The following is a 13,214-nucleotide window of genomic DNA, read 5'->3' on the forward strand; positions in this document are numbered from 1 at the left end:
AAGGAAGGCCTATTCAAAAGCAGATGTGTCTGCAAGGAAACTGAGCTGGGATCGTCAACTCCACAGCAGGCCCTAGGAAATCTATTAGACTCTAAGAATGAAACAAGCCAAAGTAGAAACAGAAAATTTCTCAGAGCCTCCAGAGAAGAAGACCAAGGATCTGAAAAGTAAAAGCGGTAGGCACAGCTGATGCTGTGCTTTCGAGCAGACATCTCCAAAGTGGGACAACAGTGGAGCCTCATTTTCAAGAAAGACTATTAAGGGCAGTGTGAGCTGAGGAAGATAGCTCCAGCCAAGCCTTACTTCAAATATCAACGCCATAGAACCACAGTTATGAAGGAGCAAGGACTTCAGACACACAGGTCTCCCCAGTGCTTTTGGAAGAATAGATTAGCAGAAGGGGTCTGCCCGCCAAAACATAGCTGGGAAACTTTGGCAAAAGGACAGACAGCATTGTATCTATAAACCTAAGACTAAAATGCACATGGGGACAGTGGTAACATAGGGATAACACATCTTACATGTTCTGGAAACAGAAATAGTGCATATAACAACAGGTAAAGGAGAAAGAAAAGAGGAAAATAAATAAACTCACTGATTGTTACACAGGTAAGAAGAGGAAGTCAAAGGACATTGCTTTTAAAGTTCACCACGCAAATAGTTGAAACCTGTTTGATGTAGACACATAGATAAAGGTTATTCTAGGATAAAAACACACGTTGTACCAAACACCAGAACACCTTTAACATTACCTGGAAAAGAAAACTGACCATACACAGAAAAAAAAAAAAAAAAAAAAAAACCCAGGAAATACACCATCACATACTATTGATATTTCAGAGATAAGATCAAACATGTCAGTCATTCCAACAAATATAAGTAGGATTATTCCAGCTACTAAAAAAAGGTTTGCAAATTGACCACAAGAAAAAAGATCCAGCTGTGTCTGGTACAAAAGGCACATTTAAAATGATTCAGAAAGGCTAAAATAATAAAAATAAAACAATTAGACAAAATCGTATCAGGCAATTAGAACAAAACAGGAAAGCAGGAATTATATTCCTGATATTTTAGAAGGTAGAATTTAGCTTCTCCCACCACCAAATTGTCACAAAGAAGAATATTTTGTACTATAAGGGCCACGATTGAAAATGGAGTTATAACACTTGTGAATGCATCTACACTAAAGAACATGGCAACCACCTTCTTGAAATATATAGGAGATGTATAGACAAATAGAAGCAATTCACATTAAGAAAATTTCATATATCATTCTTAGTCTAAGGCAAGTCAAGGGGATTTAAAAAAGTAAAAGATTTTTTTAAACGAATACAATCCATTAGGTAGAATCATGAATACATACCAACTTACAACTTAATAACAGAGAACACATCTTCTCAGTCACACAGGAAACATTCATAGACATTATCCATACTGCAGGTCACAACAGAGGGGCCACATATTTTCATAAAGTGAAAATAATGCCAATAATACTCACTGATCACAATGCAATAAAATAGTAATTAGTGACGCACTTGTTGAGTAGATCCTTTCTTCTGGAAATTTAAAAACTCTACGGAACGACTCTTTGAGGAAGGGAAATACAATTCAAAATAACATAATTTCTGTAAAAAAAGATAACGGCATCATGATATATCATAATCTATGGGACACAATTAAAGCAGTAATCAGAAGAAAATTCATAATCTTAGATATAAACAAAAATAAAATAACAAAATTAAATTTCCAAATCAAAGGCTAAAAATGCACTTTCCCAAGAGAAGGAAATAGTAAAGATAAAAGCACAAATCAGTGAAGTGGAAAAAATTGTAGAATTTATTTTTTTAAAAAGTGTTCGTTCTTTGGGGGGAAAAGAATAGACAAACTAGGTAACCTAATTTTAAAACATGAGAAAGTGAAAATATACAATATAATAAGTTACAAGGGAGAAAAAAATCATCGAAACACAGGCTTTAAAAAAATTGCAAGGGTCTACTTTCCATAACTCTCTGAAAATATATTTGGAAAACTTGAATGGAAAAGATAATTTTCTAGGAAAATACAGCACACCAAAATTGACCCCAAGAGAGAAGGAAAGATTTAACAGGCTAATTTCTATAGAAAGCAATGAAGAAACTATACACAAAAAAATTACCAGACCCAAAATAGTGTCTTGGGAGAATTCTATAAACTCTTTAAAAAGCAGAAATAGAAAGGAAAAAACATACTAAGGAAAGGAAATCTTCTAAATCATTTGCGTGAAGGAAACACACAATTGAGAACTAAATCTGTTAAAAAATGGCGGCACAAGAAAGAGACCAATATCACAAATATCAATATAAAAATCGTAAAATATTAGCAAGTAGAATAAAGCATTCTATTAAGAAAAAACAATAACATGTTTTAAACATATGTGATTTATTCCAATAATACTATTACGGCTCAATCTTTTATAATTACTCATATTAATAAATCTAAAGATAAAAACTATATGGTTATGTCTGCAGATATTAAAATACCTTCTAACAAAAGGCAATATCATTCATTCCCGACAATACATTCAGTGGCAAATGAGTGAACAGACACGTACGTCCTCAACACAGACACAAGACGAGAGGAAACCTGATACGCGGCACCAGAAGCACTTTGCTAAGGTCAGGAAAAAGCAAGATTACCCACCATTCCCAGTCCTAGTTAATGTTATATTAGTGGCATCAACCAATGCAATTAGCAAGGGAGAACAATTTGAAACATAATTATTGGAGAAAAAATAAAACCATTTCTATTTTCAGAAGATAGGATAGGATACTTGGAAAAAGCAATAAAATCAGTAAACAAACTCAATATTATAATTCACTAACATAGCAGGGTATAAAGTTAATATACACGTTTTAAAACCATCATATTTTAAATAATAACAGAACACATAATAGAATAAAATCAGCAATGGGAAAGAAAACCCTATCATCAATAACAAGGAGCAGAACATTAAAGTTTTGAGATTAAAGTTAACAAAAAGTATATGATACCTGTAAAAGAAAAATGGTTAAGTGTCAATCAAAAAAGCCACTAAGGTAGACTTGAAAACACAGCCATGTACTTGGAGAGGAGCTTTTGTTTACTGATTTTGTTTGTTTTTGTTCACAAGCTAACTTTAAAGTTTATATGGAAAAAATAAAAGTGTAGTAACATTCAGAAACACTTGAGCAATAGCAATGAGGAGGACTAGCTGTGCTGATATTAAAACCAACCTGAAAATTCCATGATCAAAATGAGGGGAGGCTGGTTCCTGAGTAGGTGGGTTAGTGGCACTGAAAATGTTCCAGACATGGAACCTAGTAAAAATGGACGTTTTGTACGTGATAATGTGGCATCTTTATTTCCATAGATCTGAAAATGTTTATTTAAAAAAAAGTCAGAGTAAAAGAGAAAGAGAGAGGGAGAGGGAGAGAGGCCCAGCTCAGTGCCCAGTGGACTTTAGAGAGGGCAGAACTCCTGGCCTTTCCCACTTCTGGAAGCCAACGCAGCCCCAGTCTGGTCCTGGGGCCATTTTCTGTATGCTCTTTTGCAAAAACAGAGGAAGTGCTTCTGGTCACTTGAAATATGCTGCTGTTTTTCTCCTCTGGTGCCATGCGATCTGGAGCTACCCAGCCTCCCACTCTACCTTCCTTCTCTGTGGGACCCTTTTGCAGCCTCCAAGGCATAGATACCGTGGTGCACGGCTCCCCAGGATCAGCACGCCAGGGTCTTGCCAGCAATGCCCTGTGTTCCTGACACACATCTACACAGCATCAAGACACATGGGAGAGGTTGCATCTCAGCAAGCCCTTGAGCCACAGCTGCCCACACTCTAGACTGAAGAGGCAAATACAGGCTCTGTTCTTGGATGAGAGGCTGTTGAGGGTGCCTATCCCATATTCCGCTTTTCATTGTTCTCTTTAAATCTCACTGTATTTTTGAGATTTTTACCTTCTTCAGACACATAAAGTAACATACATATCGAGTGTAATCATCTATGTTGAAAGACTGGTAAATTATCTTTTAATATATCGTTGCATTTTACGGAATCAGAAAGGGGTGCTGCAGCTCTAACCAGTTACCTGGTAACCCATGGAATCATTCTATAAGAGAAAGCAATTAAAAAGTTCTAATAAGAACCCCCCCGTGGAGTTTGATGAATCCAATAGCAATTTTCAGACATCACCAATTCTACAAATCCTCAAGCAGAAATGAAAGAAGAAAGCATCTCCAGGAGCTTGTCTTGTCCTGGGACCAACCACCAGGGTCAACCAGCTCAACCACAGAAAGTGTATGAGCTCCCTGTGGGGTGGTATAGACATGCCTCATTCTGCCGGCAGCCTCCTCTCCATCACCCCCTCCATGTTTCTAACTTCTCCTTGTCTGAAGGGTCCTGCAGAACCTCATGTGCTCCTCTGGAATTGCATTGCTGTTCCTGTTTGTGAATCTCTGGAATTTCTCCAGACAACAACTGACCCCCATGGACCCGAGACCACCTGGCTGTAAGTGCAGGACAAAGGCAGCATGACCACCCAGAGAGAGAAGAGCCCAGACCCAAGCCCCAGGCTAGCCATGCTGGGAGCCTCTTGTTGCCCCAGAGCCTTCTAGGGTGGGACTCACCTCCTCCCAATTCATGGTTAAAGTACCTCCCTGACTTTGTCCCCTCCCCTGCCTAGGCCATTCCACCTGACAAGACTGCACTAGGCTTTGCCTGGCTCTCCCAGTGCTCCTGAGCCCACCATGCACCAGCTTCCCTCTGCCTTGCACCAGATGGTGTCTCTTCCCCTGCTTCCTGGGCTGATCAGAGCATGACTGGTGCTGACTAGGACATCATGGAGACCCCTGGGAAGAAGAAGAGCTTATAACTGCACCCTGGCTGGGTGAAAACAGATGCCTACAAAAGCGACAGTAGAGTTAGGTCAGTGAGTCCTGGCACAAAAAGGCTCCTTCCTCCCTCCCCCAGCTTGTCTTATTTTGACGTTATGAGTGATGGACAAGTCCTTGATTCTTGACTGTCCCAGTCATGCTCAGCACACTGCCCCCAGGGGCAATATGGTGCTTTGGTGGTGGGGCAGTATCCCCGGAACAGGCCCCCACACCAGACTGGGGCTCACTGGAGCCTGTGGTTCTGGCTGCCCTCTGGGGGCATCACACCCGCCCTCTTGGGCAGTGATGCAGCTCATTATAAACCTAAGACACCCACAGAATGTGTTGTATCATAATTCCAGGCACTTTAAGGCACTATCAGTTATAACCTCCAAATAAAACCAAACCTGGATCAAAATTTATTTCATGTCAGAATTTTATCATAGTTATAAACTCTATCAGAGCTTGAAAGCACTGTGACATTAAATTTATCCACACTGCAAGACAGAACGCCAGGGAGGGGACAAGTCACATTTGTTGGTTTTATTTTACCACCAGTACATTGAGAAATTAAATGGCCGCTGTTTCCTAAATATGCCAGAATGCACAGTTAATTCTGTCCCCTTGCTTGGGCCCATCAGTGCAGTTCATGTAAATATTTCTTCCCGAGTGTTTTTGCATCATCCCTCGATGGTCCAAACTATTCTTCATTTCGACATGGTTATTGACCTGCAGAGAAATTAGAAGATATTGACAAGCAATATATATGACTATGGGTATCTAGCCCTGGGGTTCTCACCTCCGGCTACAAAAGGGACATTTAAAAATCAAACGACTGGTTTCCTTCCCCAAACGATGCAAAGCAAAGCTTTGCAATGGGTACCATGCATGAGAATTGAAAACCTGATTTCCTAAGTAATTCTGCAGCATGGCGAGGGTTTTCAGCCACACCAGCACTTCCCAAACTGCACGGGGTGTGCAGGCTTCCCGGGGATCTGGTTAAAATGCACACTCCAGCTCAATAGGTCTAGGACAGGCCTGGAGAGGCTTCGTTTCTAACATGTCCCCCCATGGACACTGCTGGTGCTGCTCCAACAAGACCCACTAGCAGGAGAGCAGAGCCCTCCCACACCAATGATGCAGGGTCCAGTCACTGTCATGTTCGCTGTGGGGGCCAGAATCCTTACAGAACCTCCCTGGGTGAGAGCAGGTCCGGCCCTGGACAGCAGTGCAGGGTTCCCAGCTCCCACCTGATGGTCCTTCCGTCTCCCCATAGCTACAAGGTCACTGTGGCTATGCTGAGAGTTAGGGTGACAGGGCCCTCCCTTGCCATCGGGAACAGCACCTGCTATTCCCCATAGAACCGTGTGTGTCTGTGACTCTGGAATTGTGAAAGTCAGTCGTTTGCACCATCTAGAAAAGCTGAGATGCAGGTGTTGAGAAAATACCATGGTAACAAGGGCTATGGCCCTGCATCATGCTGGACAGATGCCCTTACCCTTGGCTTCACAGTCACCACAGAGCCTTTATCCAAGACCATCTCACTCTGAGCAAAGGGAGGTTTCTGGTGAAGGAGCAGTTGGATGACCAGAGTGAGTGCAGGATAAGAAAATTACACCTGAGACTGCTTCGGCCAGCACACAATTACAGGATACTTCTCAGACTGCTTTGGCCAGCACACAATTACAGGATACTTACCAACTCAGTGGTGCCCAGATAAAGAGTAGCAGTGATGCCAGTTAAACTGCTTCTGCAAGGGCAAAACCAGCTGGATTCCATGATATAGAGAAATAGCACGTGTTTTTCAGCCAATCATACCTTGCAATCTTTGCAGTCTTTACCCGATGAAATAACCCTGATGACTTACCAGCAAAACGGAAGGAGAATCAGATCAGAGTCAGAACCTATCTGCCATTCTCCACAAGAGTGAGATCCCCGGACTTGCAACTGAAGGAGACAAGAGTGAGGATCCCCGGACTTGCAACTGAAGGCAGTCAAGGATGGAGGCCGTGGAGTTGGAGGAGGGAACGGGACCAGAACCCACAAGCCATGGTCCCCACCCTGGTGCCTCAGTGGTCCCAGAAGCCATCACTTGCTGGCTAAAACTCAGGGGCGGCTCTGCCTGCCACTCTAGTCACAAGAGCTGCACTCGATACACAGCCCTGCAGCATAACCTAAAAGTCACAAGGTGGCCTTCCTCCTAAGAGAAGTTTCATCTCACTAGCAAGAAACCTCAGTGTCCACTCCCAAGGAAGACACTTAGCTGTGAAAGGTCAGGCCTGAGGAAGGGCGCTACCTCTTCAAAGAGCTCACCATATTTTTAAATAAAAATGTTTGTATTCTATTTCAACGTTGTCAAGTGATTCATAGTGGTAAAAATGTAAAACAAAACTTACATTCACATAACCAACACGACCATCTGAAAAACATATCTTTTCGCTTCCCTGATTCTGTAACTAGAAACCTGAGGGGGTGGTGACTGGCTCTCTTCTCTATTTCTGCAAGCCCAGAGCACACACGTGGTCTGCGATAGGGGCTGAGACAGGACTGTGTGGTCTCCACCTCTGCCAGGAGAAAGGGGGACCTCCCTCAAGGCAGCCTCATAGGAGAGCCAGAGGGCAAATGCATTTCAAATAGGATCAGTTGCCAATTTGAGGCTCTCAGCCCTGGAACAGGGCCAGACCCCTGTTAGATCCTCAGTTAATATTTGAGGAGAAAATAAAGAAATGATTATCTCTTCTTTATTTGTGGGAGGGGGAGGGGGATGTTGTCTGTCTCTGTCACCCAGGTTGGAATGCAGTGGTGCGATCTCGGCTCACTGCAACCTCCACCTCCCAGGTTCAAGCGATTCTCCTGCCTCAGTCTCCTGAGTAGCTGGGATTACAGGCACCTGCTGCCACACCAGGCTAATTTTTTGTGTTTTAAGTAGAGACGGGGTTTCACCATGTTGGCCGGGATGATCTTGAACTCCTAATCTCAGGTGATCCACCCACGTCAGCCTCCCAAAGTGTTGGGATTACAGGGTGAGCCACCCTGAGTGGCCAATGATGATCTCTTCTGAAAAAGAATTTGAAATACAAGTCTTAAGCTTTTGATCAAAGAAATTTTTTCCAAAGAGAAGGAAATTCTCAAAAGAGAAAGTATTTTGTCCGTTGGGATGTTGAAAGAGTCTTATTTGTAAAACTAAGAATTAAAAATAAATATCTGACAACATATCATGAAAAATAGATTCAACGAAAAATGTTTGATCTTTCTTAATGTTGTGAAATTCTTTATTTTCTGTTGATGGGACTGTAAATTGTGAAAACATATTCAGGAGGGTAATTTGGTAACTAGCATCAAAGAGTGGTCAAAAAGTTTTGGCATCACTTGTAGGGATTCATCTTAAACGCATAATCGGAGGAGCAGGGAATGTGTGTGCCGGTGTGCCCCGCCGGAAGGCATTTCTGATGTCACCTTTGGTAGGAGTAGGTGTGTGGAATGAATCAGGGGAGTCGTCAGTATGACAGTAAAAAGTTGAGTCTCTGAAGACAGATGGGTCCTGAGTCCCCGGGAGACCGGGGCCAGGCACATGACAGCAATGTGCTTCCAACCATGGGCTGATGGCAGTGCCTACCTGGCAGTGGTGTTATCAGATTTAATACGGTCACACCTGAAAGTGCTTGGCTCATACCTGGCTTATGGGAAGCACGTGATAGATTGGACCTCATCATCATGGTGAAGTCAAACTCGACAGGCAGGTGATATGATTGCCCCTTTTTCTACACCAGAACACACCTTACTGAGAGAGTCCAGCAGGTTATAGGACAGGTGAGCCAGGTTCTGTGCTTGCTCCATGCCAGACACAAGGATCACACCTTGAAAATGATACTGCAGTGAATCTCCATGGTGAGTCCTTTGCAGTACACAACCATTTCTGGATGAAGACACTGAGATCAAGAGAGGTTAAATAGTAAGCTGGGATTTGAGGCCGGATCAGACTGCATTCATTCAATTGATGTTTATTGAGAATCTATTTTGTGGCAAAGCGTTGAAAGCTCCTGAGAAGCATCACTGAACAGGTGACGACCCCAGTCCTTAGGACTCTTATCTCCACCAGGAGAAACTGCGGACAGCATGCACAGTACCCATGCAAATCATACAGCATGTTGGTAAGCTAGAAGTCCTGTGGGACATTGTAAGGACAGGGAAGAGGGGAAGGACTGTCACAGCAGACCTCACTGAGAAGTGGACATAAGAAAGAACTTGAAGGTGGTCATGAGGTTATCTAAACAACACATAAATGTGATAATAGGGTTTTGTTGTTGTTATTGTTATTGTTGTTATACTTTAAGTTCTAGGATACATGTGCAAAATGTGCAGGTTTCTTTCATAGGTAAACATGTGCTTCAATGCCCAGGTCCTGGCAGCGATGCTGTATTACAGTTTTGCAAGATGTTCTCACTTGGGGATGGGGGATGGGTAAAGGATTCACAGGAATCTCAGAATTATTTCATATAATTTCTTGTGAATCTACAATTATGAATTATGTCAAAACAAAAGGTTTAATTAACATGTATGCATGTATATACATAAATAAAATAGGTACACCTGTGTTATGTATACATATGCATGCATGTATGCACAGGTGCATGTACACATGCAGAAGAGCAGCAGATCCCTCCGGCTCTGGGGGACGCCGCTGCAGAGCTGGGCGCCTTCAACCCTGGTCTCACTCAGTTGCCAGCTGTGCTCATCGCACCAGTCCTGTTCTTCCCTCTTAGATGCTCGCTCGACTCCTCCCGGCTCAGGGCTTGTCCTCTCAGTCTCCTCCGCTGGATTACCCTCTCATCCCAGATGTCCTGACACCAAGGGCAGTCCCGAGGTGCCTCTCTTACTTACACTCCCTAGGACTGAGTTGTCCAAGCCTACTTGGCACGGCCACTTGGCCGTCCCGTTAACACCACCCACTCAGCGTACCCATGCCAACCTCCACCTTGTTCAGCGGCATCTGGGTCTTCCCATCTCATCTTCCCGGTGGCCCTGGCTGAAGTCTGGGTGTGGGCTTTAATGCTGTGCTTTCTCTCACACCCAAATCTAGTCCATCAGCAAATCATACTTGCACCAACTTCAAAATCCACAGGAAAGCTCTCAGCTCCTACCATATCCATTGCTGCTCCTTGACTCTCCACTTCCCCCACTAATGTATTTTCCACTCAGGAGCCAGAATAACTTTGTAAGTCAAAACCTGTCATCCTAATGCTCAAAACACAGTAATAGCTCCTCACTTCCCCCAAAGTGAAAGTCAAAGTTCCTGAGTATCTAAAGGGTCCTGTGGGGTCCAGCCACCCTTTTCTTCTCTGAGAGTCCCTAGGTATCCACATGGACTGCCATGGCACCTGGCCACCTGTCATGTGTCTGCACTGAGCTGCACTGCCGTCCTTATTTCTCATGCGATTGAAGTCACACTGACCTCCTGCTTGTTTCAAACACATCAGGCTCATTCTTTCCCTGATGTTTGTTCTGGGCATCCATTCTGCCTTGGACTACATTCATTCAACACGTATTTATTGAGAATCTACTTCATGCCAAAGAGTTACAAGGTAGGTTGTTCCTGTTTATTGCAGAGTAGTGTTCCGTCATATGGACATGCTGCTGTGTGTCTCTTCATTGATTGATGGACATTTGGGTTCTCTTCAGTTTGGGGCTATGTTGAATAAAGCTGCTATAAACATTTCCATACAGATTTTTGTGTGAATTTATGATTTTTAAAATTTTCTTTTGGTAAATATTCATAAGTAGAATTGCTAGGTCATGTGAGAGTTGTATGTTAACTTTACAGAAAACTGGCAAATGATTTTCCAAAGTGGTTGAACCATTCTGCACTCCCGGCAGCAAAGTATAAGAGTTCTAGTTGCTCCACCTTTCTTCCAACACTGGGTACAGACATCTTTTAAAATTTCATCTTCTCTAGTGGGTGTGTGGTGTCTCATTTCAGTCTCCAATATATGTAAATATTTAAGTGTGTGGTGTAAAAATGTGATGTGTAGACTTCAGCTTTAATCAGTTCACACAGGATTGCTGTCAGGAGTTAACTCTGAGTGATTTAGCAATAGATCGTTTTTCTTTTAGCTCTCATGTATTTTAAAGTTATTTTCTATTATTAGCCCAGATGTATTATCTAATTCAATTGGAAAATAATGCAAACCTACAAAAAAGCAGAAAGTGTTTCTGAAATATATGGCTAGCTTACCCTCAATTTGAAAAGGCCCAAACGTTTTCTAAGGAACAGAAGTCCTTTATCCTACATCACAAAGCAAGTTAGGCCAGGACTGAGGCCAAAATGTGAACCTTGCATTAAAATAGAATAAAATAGAGCCAGTGTGAGTTGGCATGGATGCAATGCTGTACGGCCTGCAGCAGGTGCAGACACAGCAGCTTTTCCCACGCCGCTTTCAGCACCGAGCAGTGGACAGCTCCAGGGACTAAGGAAGCGCCGAACAAGGGCGGGGGCTGTTTCAGAGCAGAGCCAGGCGCGCCCCTTGGGCAAGGAAGGGCCTCAGAGAGGGGTCTGCAGAGGGCTCCGGGAGTCTTGCTCATTCTACACCTTCACTCTGTGGTCCTGGACTTCGGGATTTTGAGCTGCAATTCAATTAAAGAGGAATAATGAGGACTTACACATTTTCAATGTTTTTGTTAAGTTTTACTAAGCAATGCCATGACAAAATAGCATGTTATTCAGCTGGGCGCAGTGGCTCATGCCTGTAATCCTAGCACTTTGGGAGGCCAAGGTAGGCGGATGACCAGGTCAGGAGTTCGAGACCAGCCTGACCAACATGGTGAAACCCCGTCTCTACTAAAAATATAAAAATTAGCCGGGCGTGGTGGTGGGTGCCTGTAATCCTCGGGAGGTACTCGGGAGGCTGAGGCCGGAGAATCATTTGAACCCGGGAGGTGGAGGTTGCAGTGAGCTGAGATCGCACCACTGCACTCCAGCCTGGGTGACAGAGTCAGACTCTGCCTCAAAAAAAAAAAAAAAAAAAAAAAAAAAAAAAAGCTTGTTATTTAAGAAAAGTTAAATGCACTGCATGTGTAGGTGTGGATATTCATATATAAAAGACAGCATCATGTAATGCAATTCCATGGACTGTTTCCTTGAAGTAGCAACTCTGTCAGATTGGGGGTCTATTTTGGACACTGGAGCCACAAGTGGAGCTCAGATATCCAATTTATGTGGCATGTCTGATAATTAATGTCAAAAGTGCAGAGTCCAATAGGATTGCGGACATAAAAGACACATCCTTAACCTCGTTGTGCATTTTCATTCACTTTGGAACATACTGATCATCACGGGACCCTTGGGAGCCACAGCACCCAGGCCTCGGGTTTAAGGGTCAAGGCAGATGTCCCCCAACCCCCTATATCTTAGAGGTCTAGGAACAAGGCAGACCTTCATTAGCAGGTTGCAAATCCAGCAAGTGAGTGCTTTGGGAGCGGGGACAGCAGGACCCACAGTCCCTAAATGACCTCCTTCCTAGAGGACGGCTCAACTTTGGATTTCTGTCATCCCAGATAGAGCAGTCGATATTTTATCTGACAAGCACAACCCAACCGGATGAACCATGAAACCAGCTCTGCCCCTTCACTCTCTGGGACCCCACCCTCCATTTGGATTTCTTCCATAATTTTGAACATACTGATCTTAAATAAATCACCTCTTGTTTCCTTGCTGAACACAGGAAGTCCTGTTACCTGTGTGTATAGCACAGCACCTAGAACAGTTGATCTGGACATAGAAGTTGTTTAGTAGCTGTTTGTGAAATGAATCAAACAGGTGAGGGCAGTTGACAGCATCAGCCAGTGACCAGGTAATGGGGAGGGCCACTAATCCAGAAGCGCAGAGTCAGCACCCCATTTAGCATCAACATACAAGGAAAGAAGAGGCAGATGATGGGAAATAGTCTAAAGACTCACACAGGGCTGTGGAAGAGAAGGGCCAGGCAGGGTCCAACCAGATGAAGCCTTAGAAACACCTGCCCAGATATTCGGATGGCCGTGGTCCTCAGTGCCTAACATGGCTCTCAAGGCAAGTTTCTCTCCCTAGACACTGCCTCTTAGCAATTCACGATCCATGCCAAGTACAGGCTCATTCTGCAGGTATCAGAACTCAGTGTCATGGAGCTAGACTGATGCTCCACAGACATTCCTCAGAATGCTTGCAGCTCCCACAAAGAAACAACTAAAGAAAAACAACATTCCCTCATGAATAAATAGACAAAAGACAAAAGAATAGCAAAAGTTGTTTTGTGTTCAAAGAGCCTTCTGCAGCTTTTAAAAATAGGCTGTTTTCT

Source organism: Macaca mulatta, chromosome 9 (genome assembly GCF_049350105.2).
Source record: "Macaca mulatta isolate MMU2019108-1 chromosome 9, T2T-MMU8v2.0, whole genome shotgun sequence".
In the NCBI taxonomy this organism is placed as follows: domain Eukaryota; kingdom Metazoa; phylum Chordata; class Mammalia; order Primates; family Cercopithecidae; genus Macaca; species Macaca mulatta.